Source organism: Corvus brachyrhynchos, unplaced genomic scaffold, assembly GCF_000691975.1.
Source record: "Corvus brachyrhynchos isolate BGI_N302 unplaced genomic scaffold, ASM69197v1 scaffold56, whole genome shotgun sequence".
Taxonomy (NCBI): Eukaryota; Metazoa; Chordata; class Aves; order Passeriformes; family Corvidae; genus Corvus; species Corvus brachyrhynchos.
In genome coordinates this window covers 6,439,287-6,459,713 of record NW_008238664.1, presented here as the reverse complement: position 1 = coordinate 6,459,713, position 20,427 = coordinate 6,439,287, and the positions used below count along the sequence as shown (strand labels likewise).

General features: G+C 46.6%; 1 protein-coding gene across 1 annotated transcript in view; it reads left to right on the top strand.

Moving 5' to 3' along the window:
- The first annotated feature begins 2,678 nt into the window (after nucleotides 1-2,678).
- The window catches only part of TCF20 (transcription factor 20), a 120,449-nt gene continuing 102,700 nt past the window's right edge, over nucleotides 2,679-20,427 (top strand). Inside the window, exon 1 of the mRNA XM_008636488.2 lies at nucleotides 2,679-2,815. The gene's annotated coding sequence lies outside the window, so the exon portion shown is untranslated. The remainder of the gene's footprint in view (nucleotides 2,816-20,427) is intronic.

Here is a 20,427-nt window from a genome sequence, read left to right as displayed (position 1 = left end):
GCTGGGCGGGTGCAAGCTGGAACCGGGCCTGCCGACAGAGCATCCAACACCCCCTGCCTGCTGCTGGGGGAGTTTCTGTGTTGCGGTGATCCTTTCCCCAAAACTGCCTGCTTTCTCTTCTTTCCACCCAAGGCTTTCATTGATGGAAAGCCTAAAGAACCATTTCCAAAGCTGGCATGGATCAGGGAATGCAGATAGAATGGGAAGAGCAGACCTCTCCTTAAAATGTCTGAACAAAGCACAGTAGCAAGAAGCTCACATGTGTAGTTGTGTATATATATATATTTTTAAGGCTAGAAGGGGTGGGTCAGACGAGTGTTTCTGTGACCTTTTCTCAACTGTGGCTTGCCTTTCCTATGTGCTGCCTCTCCTTCCCTGTCAGGGGACTTCCACTTCCTTCCTACTGACCTGCAGGGCTGCACCCCCTCCCCTTGTGGCGGCTCCCAGCTCTGGCTCTGAGCCCAAGCTAATAATCCTGACATATTTTACTGGCTTGTGCTCTGCTCCGTGCCTTGCTGTAGGGGAGACGGTGTGTGAGGTTGTGGTTTGCATGACTTTAAGCATTGCATTGGCCCTGGGGAAACCCAAACCTCATAATAAGCACCAGCTGAGGCTCTGGTAGAGCCTGGCTTTGCTCAGCGAGGCCCCTTGCTTCCCTGCTTGCAGGTGACCAGCTAGCACAGATGTCACCCAAACACACCTTCCAATTGTCTCTGGCTGTCCAGATGATTGCCAGCAGTGTGGGGTTCAGGTGGAAGTAGGAGGTGTTGATAGGCAGGAAAGAAAAAATTCATCAGGTACCAGAGAAGGGTAATGAAGATCTCTCACCACTCTCCCCACGCATCAAAGCACTCTTAAAAAAAATAGAGCGCTCATCTTTGACCCCCATTAATGACTGGCTTGGTCTGTGTAAGAGTTTTATGAGTCTGTTGATGCTCCCACAGAGTTTAATTATTTAGAGCATGAGGTGGAGATTTGTGCTTTCGCTGCTGATGGTGCAGGGTTCAGGCCCTCCTGGCGGGCGGGGGTTGGTTACAAAGGCAGGCTGGCTGGATTGCAGCCGCTGGCTCTGAGGAGCCTAAGGGAGGCACGAGCTGCAGCTGTGTGGTCCTTGTCAAGGCTGGGCAAAGCAGCGTATCCTTCTCATTGTGTGAGTTCCACATGACCTGTCATGTGGAATTCAAGGTCTGTGTCCTTATCATCAGGGCACTTAATGGTCTGGACCTGAGATACCTTAAGTGACTACCTGAAGCTGTTGGGTGGGCATATTTGTGGCAGATCCTGCTTGTTGCTGAGCCCCCAGTCAGTGCTAGAGGCTTTAGTGGCTGGTGTGAGACTTCAGCAATATCTGATTTATCAGCCTGGGGCTACAGGCTTTTCCTGTTCCCTGCGGCAGCAAGCCTTCGCCTGCCTCTTTTCTGTGACCAGCCCCCTCCTGTTCCTCCCAGATTCTGCTCTACACTCTAGCAGCCAGTTTTCCTACTGTAAAGTCCCATCTTCAACCTGCTGCTTCCTGCCCTTTGCAGTACATCAGTTTGTTCTTGCCTTTCCTACTTTTCCTCACCCAGCACTTCTCTGCTGATAATCTTCCTGAGACTTGGGAACACAGAACAGATATAAAGAACAACCAGGGGAGAACAGGGTGTCCAAAGACCTTTGTGCAGCTCGTATTCCCAAACAGGCAGCTGGTCAGCTAGGCCAGGCGTATTTTCCTGATGTCCTGCTGACCATTCCGCCAGGTTTCCACTTCTGGTGGGAAGGTACCAGACTCCAGGTTCGAATGGGATGAATGGTATGTGGGCTGGTCTGATGTGTCAGCTGGCCAGCTGGAAGGGTCAGATGCTCACCTTCTGGCTGCTTCTGGAACAAGTAAATTCCTTTAGAATTGTGCTGCCTCTTATGTTTGTGGGTCCTTAGGGCTTGCAGTTCTCATCAGCGCTGAAATGAAACAGCAGCGGCTGTTTGTTGCAATACTGTAAGTGGAGGCTTATTTCAAGCAAAAGTGGTTAGCGTTGGTGGATTTGGGTTTGGCTGATAGCCAAATAAATTTATGGGCAGACTGGGAAGCCTTAGTTGATGTGGAAGGTTCACACGACATTGCTCGTACCATACAATATCAGTATTGATATACTAAAAATGCCTATCACGGCAGACACCAAGCCAGCAGGTCACCTGGTGCTGCTGCTGAAGGCTGAGCTCACTGTTTTTGCTGGGGCTCACTGCTGTTCTCTGTTGCCATTTCTTACCCCCTGAGCCCAGGGACACTTGAACCTTCTTCTCACATCTGTTCTCCCGCTGTCTCCTTGTACGTGCTTGATCTCCTCTTTACTGCTGTAGCAAGGGCCTGTGCAGGCTCTTGGTTGCATGCCAGTGGGCTTTTCATGCTATCCCTATTTACCCTGGTTTATCTCTTCCCACTCCTTTCCCTATTCCTATTTATTTTCCTTTGGTATGGGACTAATGTTCCAGGTTGTGTTGAGAGCCTGGGTTGAGCTGAGATGACAGAAAGAGGGTGGAAGGGAAATAGGGGCTTAGGCTGGTAATTGTGAGTTTCTGCCATCAACTCAGTCTTTAATCTGTTGATTATCATGGATCTAGCTAAATCAGCAGGATCTGCTAGACAAACGTGAGGTGCTATGTGTCTTGTATCCATATTCTACTCTGTTTTTCTGTTTTTCTTTTTTTTTCCCCTGAAAATCAATAGGATTCTACCCATTGATGATTGAAGCAACGCCTGGAGTTTTGGAATGGATCAGATGCATCAATCAAGTGTTACCACATTGCACCCAAAGAGAGGAATGCCATCCAGCTGGGGGTAGGGTCTGTTTTTTCTTTGCCCCCATCAGTGTCTAGAGTTACTGGAAACCTTTTTGGGGTTTTAAATCTTTAAGAGAATTTTTAATAGAAAGTACTGGTTTAAAAATTAGTTGCTTCACTGTGTGAAAACTTGACTGCTTTCTCTTTTTTTGTTGGTATGGAGCAAGGTTGTGCCTCTTTATATTCAAAATGTTATTAATAATCTTGAGAATGCAGGCTTTGGTAAAGAAGACATTTCAGTAACTACCTCAGATATTTTGGGAGGGAAATTTTGTGTTTTAAATGAAAAGTAAATCTATTCTGATTACTAAGAAAGATGAAAATAATTTAACTTTTTTTCAGAAGTGTCAGATGTTCAGGTTGTTTGTCCTAGTTCTTGAAATTAATGTAAAACAGACTAATACCCCTGCATAAACTGTTCCCCTTGCAACAGGGAAGAGGAGGCATATACATCAGTAGGAAGCTGCTTCTCTCTATGTACTGCTTATGGTCACGTGGCTACTGTGGCAGCAGGTACTGCATGAGACCTGGAATGAAATAAAAGGTTGGTGGGAATGTGAATCTGGAGCCTTGCTTGGGTGTAAAGCACAGGTTGCAATCCAAGGAGCAAACTGAAGTGGCTTTTTGGCTTCCTTCCAATTAGTAGAGCATGGCTCCCCATTATCCTCTTGCTGGTATGCCACTTGGCTGTTCCAGCAGAGAGGCTGCAGAAACAGAACACTTACCTGGCTCTCAGAAGTGGGATGGACTTTCCAGATCAGGCATGAGAAGATCTGTGTGTTGGGATTTGTGTCCCGAAGTAGTGCTGTTCCAGTGTTGCTCACTTGAAATCTGAAGCTTCTTACGCTTCACATCAATTTCCTGTTCTTGTTAAAATTGCTTTTGCTTTAAAAATGAAGGGTCTTAAAGCTGAGGGGTTTGACAGTGTGCTGCAGAATGATTCTTTTCTCCTCTGTAGGTTTCCTGAATGAATGATTTTGAAGTAAAGTAGTATTTCCCTGCAGAGCCTGCCTCTGTTAAGTCTTTAGACTGTTACAGCAACAGTGAGAGTGCTAGCGCAATATTAATAATTTATGTGTGTTCCTCATTTTGGACCTTTGTCAGTCATTTCAGCCTTGGCAGGCTGGAAGAGATGAGAAAAGTATGTATAAGTTTTGCTGCTGTTTCCTCTGCATGAGTTCTCAAGGTAGGCAGAGGATTTGGGTCTTCAGAGCATGTCTATCTGGAACCTTTTCGCACTGCTGAATTCACAGAAGTAATACCAGAAAATAGGATAATTTTAGTCATCTCTGCATAGGGTTGTACTGCTTTTGTTGGACAAGTGTGGTTCAGATGTTTGTGAGCTTTCCTTGGTTGCAGGAGGTGAGGGGAAGGTGAACTTTTTATGGGTTCCTCCTGTGGGATGAGCCCAGCCAGGGTTTTGCTGCATGTCCGTAATCAACCCCAAATGTAGCTGCATGTAACTTTCTTCAAAACTGGGCTTCATGTCCTTGATTCTCTCCCTTACTCTCTTCTAGAGGGAGGGAGATGGTCAGCTAGTTTGTGTGTTTCCTGAGTAGGTCATGCTTGAAGGGAGAAGTAGAAGACTGAGCCAAATGAAAATGGGTCTTCAGAAACAAGGCTGATGAGAGGATGTCACCAGAGAACTCAGCTGGTTTAAGTACAAAGTGTTGCTGAATTCTGTTCTGGAGTTTACTGTTGCAGGTTTGTGCTTGGTGTTAGCAATTATCTGAACACCTTCCAGCTTGGCTGGGGACTAGGTACTTCTTCAGATCTTGTTGGAAGCATGGCACTGTGTTTCAGGTAGCTTTGGAGGGCCAGTGGTGTAGCATGCATGAGCTAGTTGAGGTGTTTCAGCAAGCCTGTGTTCTTGCAGGCAGGCGTTGAACAGTTTGAGTCAGATTGGTCCTCTGAAGTGGTATTTAGTAAGTAGTTTGCAGGAAGTTGGAGAGTTAGCTCCCATTTGTTACTCATGGTCCAAAGTGGTTGATTCACCTCAGGCAGTGAGAGACCCACAGGTTCTGTACTGCTGGGGGATGGATGGATGGATGGATGGATGGGGCTGTCAAGGAGAAAAGAATGTTCTGCAAGGAATCTGTATTTTAAGCTTGAAATAGATTTCTAGAATTGTTGTTGGGGGAAAACAGATGTTTCTTTAAAACTGGATTACATTATTTCAAATTTAGTTTCTGACTATCCTGGCTTGGAAAAAAGTCTGGCTCAAAAATGACTCTGTGTGTGCAGAAGGATCTGCAGAAAGATGAATGGATGAGAGGAAACTTGGTCTAGTTGTTTTATGTTGAACTCACTAAAAGAACTTTTAATTTGAGAGGGAATTTTTCACTATGGTTTGTAGCTTTGTATTTCAAACATACTCTTTCCTGTATTCTCTGTCTTGTTAAATTTTCCTGAGAGCTTGTATGTACAGTTTGAAGAAAACAGGTTGTAACTGACTTAAGATTTCTTGAAGTTAAATTTTAGTACTTAAATTGCATAACTAAATGGGTTGGCTGCTGTGGGATGGTTATAATTCAGAAAGAAACTATGATGCCTTGTTGGACTTCAGATGCCTCAGTTGCAGCAATGAGAATTTTTTCTTCCTTTTTCTCTTTTTTGGACTGATAAGTCAGGAGCCTTACTCCTGGCTCTGCGCTTGTGTGCTTCATCTAGTGTACATATGTATTTGTAACAAAAGACTGCAAAGCAGCACTGGTTTGTTCCAGAGGGAATTGGGAATCTGAGTTGGAAGATTCTCTTTCCTCTTTTTCCTTTTTTTTTTGGCCCCCTCTCCCTCCTCTTTACAAGAAGTTACTTTAAATAGGGATTTAGCAGGTTGCAACTAGAATTCTATAATAAGATCTCTGTTCGCTCTCCCTACTTTTTCACATGCAAAGTTGTGGCTGTAATTATATGACAGCTGCCCTCTTGGCTGACATGCAGCAGATTGAACTGGGGATCTCCAGAGCTAAAAGTGTGAGCTGCTACTCTCTGAGCTAAAGCTCTATAGCTGGAGGCTGTAATGATCTATATCCTTCATGACTGAGTGTAGAAGGGAGCTGCAAAAAGCACTTGCTGAGTTATGGTGCATACAGGGTACTTACTGTGTACATGGTTACTTCCCAGGTGTACTGGAAGCTTTTTTTGAGTGGTTTGTGATAATTGTACAAACTGTTGTCAACTCATGGGTGCTTTAAAATGACGATCTGTTTTGAAGCCTTTCTACCTTAAAAAACTTTACTAGCCTGTTAGTCAGGCACAGATATTTGTTGCTGTTTGTGTAAGTTGTGCTGAGCTCGAGGTGCCCTGATGTTACTGAAGTCCTTAACTCTAATGCAATGTAAGTAATTGTTACCAATATTGAATGCAGTATGAAAAATTCTACACCACCAGTGGTGTTCAGACAAGTTTGCCTTTATGCTTTGCCATTACAATAGGTTTTTCACAGGCAACACCATGGGAGTTTTGTAAAAGCAAAGGAAGGAGAAACTGGAATCTCTCCTGCTTCCTCAGGACCAGGAAAATCTGAGCAGTGCCAGAGTTTGTTAGGCTGAGGAAAAGTGAAGGGAAGCAGAACCATATGGAGCTTCATGAGTGGTGTCAGCCGTGGGTAGCTTCTGCAACCAGTGTTGTGGGAGAGGGGAAGTGTGTTACAAGTTGAGACATTAATTTTGAACTTTGTGAGACATTAATTTTTGAACCCTTAATACCTCTTTTCCCCACATCTCCAAATGCACCCCCTCCCCCAAACCGTAACAACAACAACAAAACCCCAAACCAAAACCCAAACCAAAAGGGAGATAGGCATCTGGTAGCTTTAAATATGGGACAATAAGCATTCCTGTCGATCTGCACAGTTCCAAACCAAGCTGATCTTTTCCTATTCAAAAAATAGAAATAACGAAATATGTAAGGCATGCAAATAAATGTTAAATAAAGTATAAACTGGACAGTCTTTCAGACGTCAGACACTTAAGTTAGTGTCAGTCCAGTGTATCAGAAACTTACTTGATACTGTATATATTATCAACAGGGACATTCTTTGCTGTAAATTAAGATAATCACCATATATGTTAGGCCATATGCTATTTTACATGTCTGACCATACTCACTCATAGTTTAGTAAATACCCTCCACCCTAGTTGCATCCTCCACTGCCTTTCTTTGCATGATTTCATGCACACAGAGTTAATACAAGCCTTTCTTAGGCCTGTAGCATGGCCTAAGAAATTCTTATTTTCTCACCTCTCATTCCTGTCCTGTGCCACCATCATCCCATTGGTTTTGAGGGTGCAGCCATTGCCAGGACCATGCTGTAACACACATCATAGTTACCTGCTGTGGGTTAGAAGCCCCATTCCTCCAAATTCATGAAATGACCCAGGCTACAGTGATCTAGTCCAGCGTGCTGCCTTGCAAGCAGCAGTGTCGGCAGAGCTGGGGAGGAGATGTTTTGCAGAAGGTGCAGAGGAAGGTTCTTAAGTTTGTGTTACTCCTGAGGCATCTTATGAGACTGTCCCTATCAGGCAATCTCACCAGTCTTAGGGCTTGATTCCCTGCTGCCTGTCGCATCACTCCTGGCAGAGAAGTGGGATGAGGATTCTTCCATTTCCCATGGGAGCCTGTTCCACAGCCTAATAGACTTTTCTGTCAGGAAACATTTCTTGATTGTGCTTTAATCATGGGTGTCAGACTGCTGGTCCCTGGAATGACCTTAGCCTGCATCAAAACCACTGCCTTCCTTGCACATGTTGCCTAGAGCCTGCTCCTCCTCCTCCTCCTCTGGCATTTATTGTAGGCCTGTTTCACCTGTAGGTCCACTTGTGATCTGAGACAGACTCGTCACACGAGTAGGTTTTCAAGCATCCAGGCTGCTGGCAAGTAAGGAAATACCCACTGAAGCAGCATTCATGTGCATCTCTACCTTGGATAGAGCCAAGTCCAAGGAATCTGTTAGAGCACAGCTATCCCATGACCTAATTGTGTTGCTGTCAAATCCGAAAGTGTGGGTAAGACTCCAGTATATTCCTGCAATTAGCTTCAAGCAGGGCTTTCGATTTCTTTTACATGACAGAGTTTGTGCTGTCTGTGTTGAAGCAGCAAGGAAGAGCAACCCAGCCAAGCTGTTCGTCTGCGAGGCTGTGGAAATACCAACCATGAGGCTCGGCAATGAAGACTCTGTATGCAGCGTATCCAATTTGGCAGGTGTGGGTGAGGAGTCTGCCTTGTTAAATCCTCAAGGAGCGACTCTGTCAAGGCTGGTGGCAGTTAGGCCAGGTTGTAGTGGCTGGCTGTGAGCAGATGGACAGGTTTCCTGGGGAGAACAGCATGCACCCACTGTGTCACAGCCCCGGTATGCACTATATTATGGTGGCACTAGAAGATTTCCCTCACCAGCACATGGCTGTTGTTTTGCACATGTGGACTTCATGAAAGCATTTGATACTTTTCAGGTCTCTTCTCTTTGTTGCCACTTGCTGAACCTCCTCGCTTTCTTGTATTCCCTTTCCAACGTGGGATGAGTAGAGCACATTTCAATGCTGCAGAGGCAAATATATCTTTGACTTGCATCTTATCATTAGGAAATTGACACTATTTTCTAGTGTTTCTAGTACAGCCAGTACTCTCCTATCTGCTTCTATAATTTTGGTAGATCTTGTTATGTGATGTCCTTTTCAAGAACGGATGTAATTACTCCAGAACCACGGGGTGTATGAACTGTTTGGATAATGACCCATTAAACTGTTCACAACCAGAATGGTTGTGACACCAGAGACCTGAAGTAGCTTTCTTACCGTTTCTCCTGATCCCCTCCTCTGTGCCCAGCATGGACCGTCTATATCCTCATCCTGCCTCTGTGTCCTCCAGTTCATGCCCTGGCTCCCTTCTGCTCCTCACTGCTCTGCCAGTGAGTTACTTCTCTGGTGTCCCCACACAGTTCCTACTCCTCACCAGCTGTGGTTTCCTATCCTCCTTGATCCTCAGAGGTCTTTGTCCACCTTTCACTGGTGCTTTGCCATTGTTGGGTCTTCCGCAAGCTCTGCCTTTCCTGACTGTACTGCCCACTTCAAAAGGGAGAGCTTTTTGCTTGTCTCCATTCCCGTGGGAGAAATAAAACTTCTGTCTCATCTAGAGGTGCATAAAACGTGGCCACACTGTCAGCAGATTTTTGGTTTGTTTGTATCCTCTTTGACTTAGCTCATCTCTTCCCTGTTAACCATGTATACAGTATCCCTCTTCCCTTTGTTTTCATGGGGTTTGCATGCAGTGTCTTGCTCCCCTGGGACTGTCATGCCTGTTGAATCCGAGGGTGTTGTTTTATGAGGGTTGTTCTCAGCAGTCCCTGCTGCTGCTCCTGAGCTACTTGTTCAGCTGTGTCAGTGCAGCTGAACGTGCTGCTGCACATTGAACTGGATCAGGGAATTGATCTGGATTAAAGTAGCCAAGGTGGAGAGGAAAGGTGCTTAACCCAGCGATTTGCTCAAAGAAATACTTGAAAAACTACAGTTTAAGAGCACTTTGACTTGATAGCCCTCCAACTAACAACCCCCTAGTATAGAAATCCCTTGTTTAAATGTAGAGTTGCTGCCTCCGCCCTTCAAACCCTCCTCCCGAGCTATTAAACACCAGCGGCCACCTGCTTCAGGCTTAGAGCAGCTGCTGCAGGTTAAGATGTGCTGTGCATCCTTTCTGGGATGCATGGGACACTATGCTGTTTGGAAGGGATGAGGACCCCCTAGAGTGAAAATGGACATGTGTCAAAGTGTGCAAAATCATCCTTTTGTGGAACATCGCAGAGCGAGACAAAGCTTTGTGCTTTTCTATCATAATTGCTGGTTGGGTTTTACCCTGAGCCTTATTAATGTTCCAGGATGTTGCTGTGTCACTGAGTGTGGGAAATACAGCATACCTTGATGCTGGCTCGAAATGTTGAAAATGCTTCCCTCTGCCCTACTCTGTGGGACACATTTAACCTGCCCCATCCCTCCCGAGCTGCTGGAGTGGAGCCCTGTCTGGTGGCTCTGCTCCTGCTCTTCCCTTCGGCTTTCTTGCACCCTTCCCTGCCTGATCTGTTCATGTGCTCCCGAATTCATGCTGTCCAGGGTTTAATTTTTGTTTAAGATCTTCGTTCCTTTAATGACAGCAGGAACTGAAGGCAGTTCTCTGTGGGGGCTGTGGTGCGCGGCTGTGCTTGAGGTAATGAGACTTGATGAAAACCTCTTGTTACTGTGGCAAGATTTCTTCCTTCTCTGTGTTTAAGAGGAAGGGGGGGGGGTGCAGAGGAAAAGAAAAAGTGACAGACCCTGCTGGGTATGTTAATATATTTTTAATGGCTTCCATGTGGCTAGCTGAGGACTTATTTGTCCAGCCTGCGAGAAGAGGGTAGCAGCATGTTATTCTTGTGCACCTTTGAGCTTAGCTGGGAGTTGAAATGGGAAAGAGGGAAGGTTGAGTGAAAATTTCACAGAAATCCTGTTGATAAAAATGAAATCTGCTAGAGATAGAGGGGATTGGCAGGGAGAGAAAGATTGGATCCCAGATACCTCCTCCCCTCCCCCTCCCCAAATCTTCCTTTTTTTCTGGAATATTCCACTGTCTGCAGTCAGCAAGCTACTGTCTCAGACTATGGTATTTCTACCAGTGGCGAGGGGAGAGATTTTTCTGAAATAATTGCTGTGTTTCTGGTGAGAAACAAAAGGGCTTATGCTATGGTGGCAAGCTGGGGAAGGGAGGGGATGCAGGGCAGATGCTGGGCATTTTCCCCTTCCAGCCTTAATATGCTAGTTAAGCTGCAGGCAGGATGAGGCTGGTGGTCCGAGCCAGCTGCCTGGGGCAATGAGGGGTTTTGCTGCTTTCCTGTTCCAACGGCATGCAGAGCACTGCTGGGATTGAGGGGCAGCCAGGCTGGGGCAGCTGTGGGTACTCGGGGTCAGGAGCCAGGTGCCTGGGGCAGTAGGTCAGAGCAGAGATGTGCTTGATGGGGCTGTGAGGAGAGTGAGAGCTGCCGGTGAAACATTAACGCTGCATAGCCCTGGTGAGAGGGGGAGAGAGCAAACAGTGAGGAACCCTGGCACTCGGTGTGTGCTGATTAGATGGAACTGCCAGGAGAGAATGGCACTCATGACACGTTGGCAGATTGGCTGGAAGGGTTATGGTGTGGTGAGGTACAATGGATTGAGTCCACACCCAACTGACTCCTGGTGCAGGAGGGTTGGGGAAGCAGTGACATCTCTCTTTCTGTCCTTATGTTCTCATTCTTACAAAATCCCCGTCAAGGGTGATGTAACCCTAGGAAGGACTGAAAATCAGGTAGCCACCAAACTAGGGTTTTCCCTGCCGCCAGCAACTTGTTGTTCCTCAAGAAACAGCTACTGTGCCAGCTCTGTATTTCCCCTGTATTCAGTGACAAGCTCATCTCTCAATGTCCACTTACAGGAGATCTGTCCACCCAGTGTTGAAACCACATGGCTTGTGGGGCCTCCTCCAAGTAAGGAAGCCAACTCATGTGAGGCATTGCTTGTCAAAGCCGTAAAGGCATGCTAGCATCTCTTGAGGCAGGTGCGTGGCTGGGGTCACTGCTGGGAGGATGTCAGGAAGTCATTTTCTTGAGTCACTGCCCAGTCCTGGAGTAGTGTGTGTGAGTTGGCAGTAGCCCTTGCCTGGCTTCTTGTTTCTGAGTGGCTGGAAAACGTCCCGCAGCAGATATGCCTCTTCCTGGTGGCAGCTTCTCTGGGTGTTCCCAAGGCAGCATCCCTACAGGGTCAAACCTGTATTTTGGGGGGGGAAAATTAAAAATTTGATGTCTATTTAATTTTGGAGCCAAGAAACAGTGCTAGACTGGCAACTCTTGGGATATTCTTTGTAGCCTGCCCCTGCCAATGTACCAGATTGCTGACTCCCAGCCAAACTGGCCCCTCTGATTTTTAAGTCTCACAAAAACAGTTCGTAGGAGATTTCTCTGAGGCTCCTCTAAGTTTCTTTGTGTTGCAGAAGCACATATGGCGAGTTACTGATATCTATCTGAAAGGACAACAACTTGTTAGCCTGCACTGACCCAATTGCTTGGCTGATCTGACCATACCCTTATTTAGATTGAAATTAACTTTCAGCTGATTTAGTAAAAATAGGTTTAGTAGTGAAGCAGGCAAATCAGGGATACATTTGCATTCTGTATAAATCGTTCCATACAGATGTTTTATGTCCACTTAAAGTGCTTCAGCTTGCCTCTCCTGTGTGCCCCTCTGCAGGCAAGCCCTAGTTTTTGATGAGTGTCCACTGCTTTCTTAACCCACTTTTCCAGTTGGGCTGACGTTGCTGACAGCATCATGACTTACCCAGGAGCATGAGTGAATGTGAATTGGCACAAAATAAAAACCAGGGACCCACCAGGCTCCCAGCCCTGTAAATTCTGGGTTGTTGAAGTCCTACTTTGCTTGAGTAGCCAAAAATAACACTCAGTTAATACACTCATATATTATTATTTTTACTCAAGCCTCTTCCACTTGTTTAAAAAACGGAAGGTTTTTGTTTCTCTCCTTGAGCGTGCTTTCTAGTGTTAAGTCTAGATTAGTTTTACAGATGACCCAAAGGGAATGTTTGTTTTAAACTAGGCTTGTACCAGTTTATCTCCCCCATTCACCCCATCATAATGGATTAAAAAAGTGGTGCTGTGATCAAGCCTGATATATCTAAGGCTGCAATAAAGAGTAATGTGTGCTGTGTTTTAATTTTTTGGAGGCCTTGGAGAACTGCTGCTGAGGTATAATGGATGTTTCTGTGAACTCTAATACTTTAATTGTAGGTACGAGAATTTTGCGTGTCTGCAGCTTAAAACAACTCAATAAATAGAAGTCTTGGTATAGACAGGAGCAAAATCAAGTGAAGACCATCCAGAATGTGTTGTGGGCTGAGTAAAATCCCATTCCCTTTTAACAACACAGCTTTCAGTTTCTCACTGTTCAGGAGATATCATTTTCTTGGCCCACTGATTCTCATTGTTTTTCAGTCTAGAAAAAAACTTTCATTGCTGGATGGGCAAGATGAGGGAAGTGGCCGGAATTTTTGTCTTTACATTTTTATGTTGCATGTTTTAAAAAATAAAATCACCAAACTACAACAAAAACAAAATCACAAAGTCACGTGCACATGTCTATTTTTAATTTTAAAGATTATTGTAAGGTTGTCTCTAGCAATCTCATGCCACAGGCCTCTAACTGTACCATACCCTGTTCTAAGATGCATTTCCATAGTCCTGATTTTCTGTAGGCACAAGGCTGTACAACATGGTCTTCTTGCTTTCTAGTTGTTTACTGAGGACACTGGTCTCCCTAAAATGAGGCCATTGGGGAAGGTCTCAGAAGATCACAGAGTATCTTGCTGGTGTTGGCTGCATGTAAAAAGTGGGCACGTTATTTCCTGAGGGGGAAGGAGGGGTGAAAGGAGTTTAATTCCCTTATGCAGGAAGGTGTGCACACAAGGCTGGGGGAAGGTGCCTGTCAGCCCAGTGAGGGTCCCAAGGAAGTGGCAGTGAGATTTGTTCATTAATGCAATAACACTTCACCCCAAGCTCACCCCCTTGCCTTTCCTCTCGCTTCCTTAGCCCTTCCCCCTCCTTGGGAATCTGTGTCAGGGGAATTGGGAATTGCAGCCTGTGAACTGCACCCAGCAGCTCGTGGTGGCAGTTGTGGCTGCTGCTAAATCAGCCAGCTGAGCACCTGCTGTCTCCTGCTAAGGGAACTGAGCAGCCAGCTATTTGTTGTTAAAGTGACATTGTCAAAATAAAAATCCTGTTTTAAGGAGGCTCTTCCTTGCATTCCTGAATAATGCACTGGATTATGAAACTAAATGAAATTTAAGAAATCACATTGGTCTCCCATTTGTAGCCAGAGGCGATGGCCTTGAGCATCAGGTATGAATTACCTACACACCCTGCAACCACAACTTCATGTGCTGAGGTCGATAAATTGACTTCCAGGCAGCTTATTAGGTGGGGCTCTTTCAGATATGACCTTATTAAAACGTGGGGTCCTCTCTGGATGATGGCAATCCCATGACTGTTTCCTTAAGTATAGCGGAGAGTGTTGTTGCAGTGTCCTTGACAAAATCTCTTTCTTCCCCAAAATACCTGCCAAGAGGGGCATGAACCAGTTGTTCATTGAGCTTTAGACATGACTGCAGCACGTTGCTGAGCGAACAGATTCTTCTGAGGGGCATTAAAGGCAAATATCGGTCTCATGCTAGTGTAAGGGCTAAGGCTCTTCCTTGAAGGGGGTAGTTGTATACTACACTTGATTACGTTGTTTTGTTGGTTAGATTCCTGTTTTTCATTAAAAAAAAAATCCCAGCTTTCTCAAGCCAGCTGTTGTATCATTTCATAACCTCAGACTGTTTCCTTTCCTGCTTCTGACCTATCAGTTCGTTTCTGTAGTGCTTTAGAGCTGCTTCCTTTTCTGTCTCCTCTTGAACTTCCTACCCCCATTCTTCACGTGCTTGGCCACATACCACCATTGAAACGCCTGTGTGCTCAGATGGGAGTTTAAAAGTGCTGAGAGATATTTAATATGTGGAAAATGATACTGACTTGCCACAGACACGCAGGAAGGAGAAAGGAGTGACCCAGCATCCCAGGCTGAGGTGTGAGCTAGCACCTGCTCTTCTCTCCCCTGCCTCCTAGCCTCCTGAGAAAGCTAGAGGTTTCTGCTAGAGAGTCAGGTCTCTGCTCCTGCTTATCTTCCAGTGCTCTTTCCTGGCTCTTTTCATCCTTGCTCAGAGCATCTTGGGTGGTACAAAGTAGAGAACGAGTCTTTGTTCCTGGTGCGGGCTCTTTTGTCAGGAGGGAAAGAAGAGCACTGTGGTTTGGGCACGGTCCCTGGCTTTGGTTCCCCTGTTCAGATGCTCTGCTGTCTGCAAAATGGGGCTGTTGCAGCCCACAGGGCTGGGGGATGTGCCTACTTACAGCCTGCAAAGCACTCAACAGCAGGAGAAGGGAAGACTGTGGATCGACAGCTGCAGAGCTGCCCCTACCCTGCAGCAGCAAAGTGGAATTGGCACCTTGGGCTTCGCTGGGAAACAAGAGGGCGAGAGCTAATAAAAGATCAGTTTCTAATCTTCTGTTTTGGGGGAAACGCTGGGCAGCAGCAGAAGTGCTGGAGCTGCTGATCTACAGATTGCTGTGGCTTGGCTTAGTCTTGTTTCACATGATAATGATTTTCTATGAGCTTGTGTGTTTGTGTTAATGAAGGCTTTGGTTCAGTACAAGCTGTTACCACTGGACCACAATTTCTTGATTTTTTTACAAGTAAGTGAGTTTTCCCAATGTCCTACCTCTCTGTATGCACACACTTGTACATGTGTGTGCATTTGGGGATCATTCAGGATGGAAAGTGCAGTGGAAATGTAAAATACTATAATTATGTGCAGTGTTCATTTCTATTTTTGCTCTGCAGTCAGCTTGGCAAGGGGAACTCTGTGTCTGGGCAGTCTCATATCTGATCTGATCTATTTGTCTGTGCTTCTTTGCATTGTGGTTTACAGCCCTGCAATTGAAACCTTCAAGATTACTTAAAGATGGAACAAGAGTGTGCTTCCACTGAGCTTTGTAAAGGCCATTTCTTCTAGTGCAAAATAATGGGCCTAAATGAGTTGACAGTGCTCCTTTTAAATCCACCACTTGGTTCCTGAGGGGGCGGGGGTGAGGAGGTAATGTATAGGTCTTACAGGAATAAAGCCAGTGTTTTGTGCTCCCCTGCGGCTCTGCAGCAGTAGCTCACTGACTGACCCTATTAGCAGAGCTGTGCTGTCAGCGCGGGCCAGTCCGCTGTGTGCATGGGGAGCCGAGCTGAACAAATAGCACCAACTTAGGGGTTCCAATGAGGCTACAGCTGGGACTGCCACATGGGGAAAGAAAGGGATGCTCCCTTATAGCTCAGTGGTAAAAAAAAATACCTGAGTCTCTCCTTCTCTCCAGTTCGTTTGAAGGTGCAGCTGTGCCAGTGACAGGTCTGAGGAGTTCCAGTACAGGCAGTGCCTTGCAGTGCTGTAGAAAAGCAGGCGGGGGTACCAGAGGGGTGCATTTCTCTCTGAGCCACAGCTGAGCCCATGCACCAGCATTGCTCTTGAAGAAGCTGCAACGAGTACTGGAATCCCTTATGGATGAGAGGTAGAGCTGAGGCCTTGATCAATTGATCATTAAAGATCCCACTGTACTTCTCATGAGATGAGGGGACAGTAACCTCAGTGTCCTGGCCAAATTCCAGTTCATTACTTTGTGTCTGTCTAAAATTTCCCCTTTCCCTCCCCCTGCCGTTTATCCTGGAGAAGTTATCATTTGCTTCCTCTCCTAATGACTCACGGGTAATGCTGCTGGCACACAACTGATGCTTTATTTCATCCTGGTGATGAGGGAGTGATCCCTGTGGTTTGGGGTCTTTGGGCTGGAAGAGGTGCTATGGAAACACAAAGATGTTTGGAGTGTACACATGTATACAAAAGCACTGTTGGCTACTGTTCCCTTCAGCTGCTGTTTCGGAACAGGTAGAGAGGTTTTCCAGCTGCATCTTCCAGCTGAATCCAAATCACAAATGTGTGTGTCTTCAGTGTGTGTGTGTGTGTGTGTGTGTGCGCGCGCAAGCCTGTCTCTTCCCCCCCTCCCCTTTCGTCTTGGAACAAGAAGAATGTGTCAAGCCCTCTGGCTGCAATCCAGGACTCTCCGTGGAACTATAAATCGACCCGTCAGGGAGGGGGAAAGAGATTAACGTTGGCCGTCTTCATTAGTGAGTCCCCAGAGGAAACCGGGTCTGCCATGAGCCGTGAATGAGACCAGCTGAGAGAGGAGGGGGAGAGCTTGCGGTTTTTATCACTGCCTCCAGAGACCCTGGAGGAGCGGAGGAAAAGAGTGTGATAGGGATGGGAGGATGTAAAATGAAGGAAGCTGGAGCTTTCCAGCCAATGCTCGCTCCCTCATTGGTGGGCAGGTAGCTGTTTGCTGCTCCTCCGCGCCAATCCCTGACCCGTGAGCCCATGTGTGTGGCTGGAGTACTTGGCATGCTAATTGGGAGCAGAGAGGAGCGAGCCCAGTGGCAGTGCAATGCCCTGCCATGCTAAACAAGTGCCAGTAATTGCATTCAAGGTACTTTCATTATGTCCGATTTTTCACAGAACCAGGAAAGTGCATTTATCACGAGCAGCATAATTCTTCCTGGGCATTGCTTGGGGGGGTGTGTGTGCTTAATTCCCTGCCCCCTCTGCCTCACAGAAAGATGAAAGTAATTTTTGCTTTTTTTTCATTCTCACTTGCACACAGATTTTTACAAATAGCTTCTTTGAGCTTCAAACAATTTCATTCTTCCTCGTGCTGTTTATTGTATATGTTTGCACCGCAGGCTCATGCAATACATGCATGCACTAATGCACACGTGTGCTAATTGTTGTTTTTCCAGGCTAATGGAGGATATGGAGGCTGCAACTGCAGCTGGTAATGTTTAAGGATCCCTTGTAAAGTCCCTGGGAGCCTGGATTCTGGTGATGCTCCTACCAGTAAAATCTGGTTTAAGCTGGTAGTTGTCTTCCCCCCCTGCTTCTTGCAGTGAGTGACGCAGGCTCGACAGCTCCAGATAGTGATGCTCTGTATTCACCGAGCAGGCATCACACATTGTGGCAACACCAGCTATGCATGCACACTGTTCTGCCAGGGTACCTAGCAGTGACCTGAGGGGACCAGGGAGAGGAAGGCCACTTGTCTGTGCCCATGTGGTTTGTGTCACCTCTGCAGCATGACAAGAGAACCAATTAGTGTCAGTTGTGGTGGCAGTTCTTACTGATGGGGACAGAGACCTGGCTGAGATGTGAACTGAGACATCATACATCTTCTCACTCTGCCTCCCTGTGGGTCTCTGGGGTGGGGAAGTCACACGTGGGAGCAAGGGAGCTCCTGGGAAACACAGCCAGTGCCTGCAGCCACTCCGGTTTCTGGAGGTGCGAGTGACCTTTGCAGGTGATTGGAGTTACCAATCTGCATGGCAAAAATCTCTGCTAAAACTTACTGTTCTCTTCTCCCTGCCCTCTCACTGCTGTATTTTTGTTCCCTTGCTGTTTTCTCCTTAGACATCTGACTGCCCTCAATACCAGCACAGCTCCCCATGTTTCTTTACCTTGATATCCACCGTCCTTTGTAAAATATGGTGCAAGGCTTAGCTTTTGCTTTCACACTCGCCACCAGAGCTTAGACGCCTTTGGTGTGGAATTTGTCAGCTTCTTGAAATTGCTTTTTAACTAGCCCTTGCAACACAACTGTGACTTGTGCTTCTAAGCAGTTAGTATTTACTAAGTTAAGTGATGCTCCTTGGTAATAAGTAAAAGTAATACCATGTTTCTGATACTGACAGATTTTTTAAAGAATATTTTGTTAGGACCAACCCATAGCCTGTAGTCCCTAGCTTCAGGTGTTCACAGGCAGCACTGGATGAACGATGGTTCAAATAGAAATGTGGACAGGAAGGAGAACAGAAAGCTGGAGCAGGGGAGCTGCTGTGTGCATGAAAGGAGAGCACTCCTGGCGCTAAAAAGTGGTATTTCAGGTGAGTCAGCCCCAGACTTTGTCTAAAAGCCAGGAATCCTGCTGCTTCCCAGTTCTCTTTTACAGCTCTCACTGTTCCCAGCTGAGGAGCACGCACTGATGTTTTGCCGTACCTTGGAAGGAGAAGAAATAAATGATGATGAGTAGAAGGGTAACTGCACTATGGTGTGTCGTAACACACCACCAGCTACGGTGCCGCTAATGAACAAGCTGATGGATGAGTTACTTACTCCATGGTCTGGAGGGAAGAAGCTACCTTTGCTGACACCCACCTCTGAGCAGTGTGAGGGCTCTGCATCAAGAATAGTATGTCATCTGCAGGAGAAAAATCCTGCTTTTCCTTGTGCAGCTGGATGCCCTTTGGAAAGCTTCAGTTCAAGCCTGATCCTCCTTTGCTTGTGGTGGGGCCTGAGGTGGTTTAGTCTGTGAGGCAACCTGCTGCCAGCTGAGGTGGAGGTCTCTGCTCCTGTGGGACCTTTGTCCTGGTGGAAGAGTGGAGGAGGCACAAGGGGAATGCAGCCTGCTGTGGGGGAAAAGTGCTGCAGTAGATTAAAGCAGCTGCTGAGGGACTCCTCCAGTGAAGCTTGAAATCAGATTGTTTGACAGACATCGTGTTAGAAGCACCTGGCTGGTTCTGTTTGCCCCACAGCTCCCTACCTCAGAGAGAAAACAAGGATTTTCACTGCTCCAGAATTGCTTTACTCTTCCCTCTTCCCTTCCTTTGCTATGCCCCAGAGGGTAGATTGCCTGCCTGCAGTAAGCCACGGGTGTCTGCTGGAGGTGGAGGGTGGTAGAAGGCTTTGGGAACCCCTCACCTCAATGGCATCCCCTTGTCTGAGAGACAGAGAGCTTGTGGAGAGATGGGCTGGTTTAGTGTGATTTTATTTTTTTTCCCGGCTCTGATTTTTGTTCTGCCTCATTTGCATATTGTGGGGTTTTTTTCCAAGGCTCTGCATCTCCTTTTTGCCTTTTTTTTTAAAATTATCTTCTCTCTGCTAAAGATTGCTCCCTAACTCTCAAATGTCCCTCCCCCTCCTCGCTCCCCCCTATCCCCCCCTGCATTTTTCTTTCATCCTTTGTTCTTGATTGCTTGTGCCCGGGAGCAAAGAAAGGAAAAGGAAAGGATACCGTCTTTCTGTGAAATACAGGAGAAAGAAATAGGCAGGCAAGCAAAGTTGTCAGCCTGGCAGAGTGAGACTGAATCCATCTCAGGAACAACATGCTGCACACCTTGAACGTGGGATTCACCTCCCATTATGCTTGCCATGCCACGCCATGTGGCTGTGGTCCTGCCAGCCCTGGATGGGACTCCCCTGCAGAAATGTTACTTTTGGCATCTGCTGCCCCAGGGAGCAAAAACCCGCCTGCCGTGTCTGTGTCGATTGCTAACAGAGGCCCATGCACGGTCCCCTCCTGGTCCTAGTCCTGGTCCTGCTGTGAATCTGCTGTGTCCTTCTCGCACAGGAGTATAGGGGTAATCATCTGAAATGTGTGTGCACGCTGGCTGATGCATCACATCTTCTCTTTCCTTCCATCTCCTCTCCCCCTGCATCAGCATCGCTGCCATAATCTCTCAAAATCAACAGGCCATTACAGTCTGATGTAACTCAATGAGTACTCTGAGACAGAAATCCTGCAGTGTACTTAAAAACCCTAATGCAGAAACACAGCGCTGTCTTGCATTCTCCTTCCACCTCGTTTCCTGGTTTCTAATGTACAATGAGCATTGTTTCTATGTCTGCATGTAGGGATTTTAAGCAGAGCTAGGCTTCAACCAGCTTTTTATTCCCTTTCAGCTCCCAGAATCTCAAATACAGAATCTGATCTTCCTCCCCTCACCGCCCCAAACTTCTCAATTTTTTGTTAGCTTTTAGGAGCAATGGCTTCCAGCTTGTGCCTTGGGAGAGTGGAGGTCACGGAGACCTCACAGATGCCCTCTGTTTCACCTGCCTTTGCCTGTCTGGCCTGTCCCTCAGCAGTGGAACATGCACTTTTGTTGATCAGGCCCATGGGTGGGCTGTTCAGGTGAAGATGGGCCA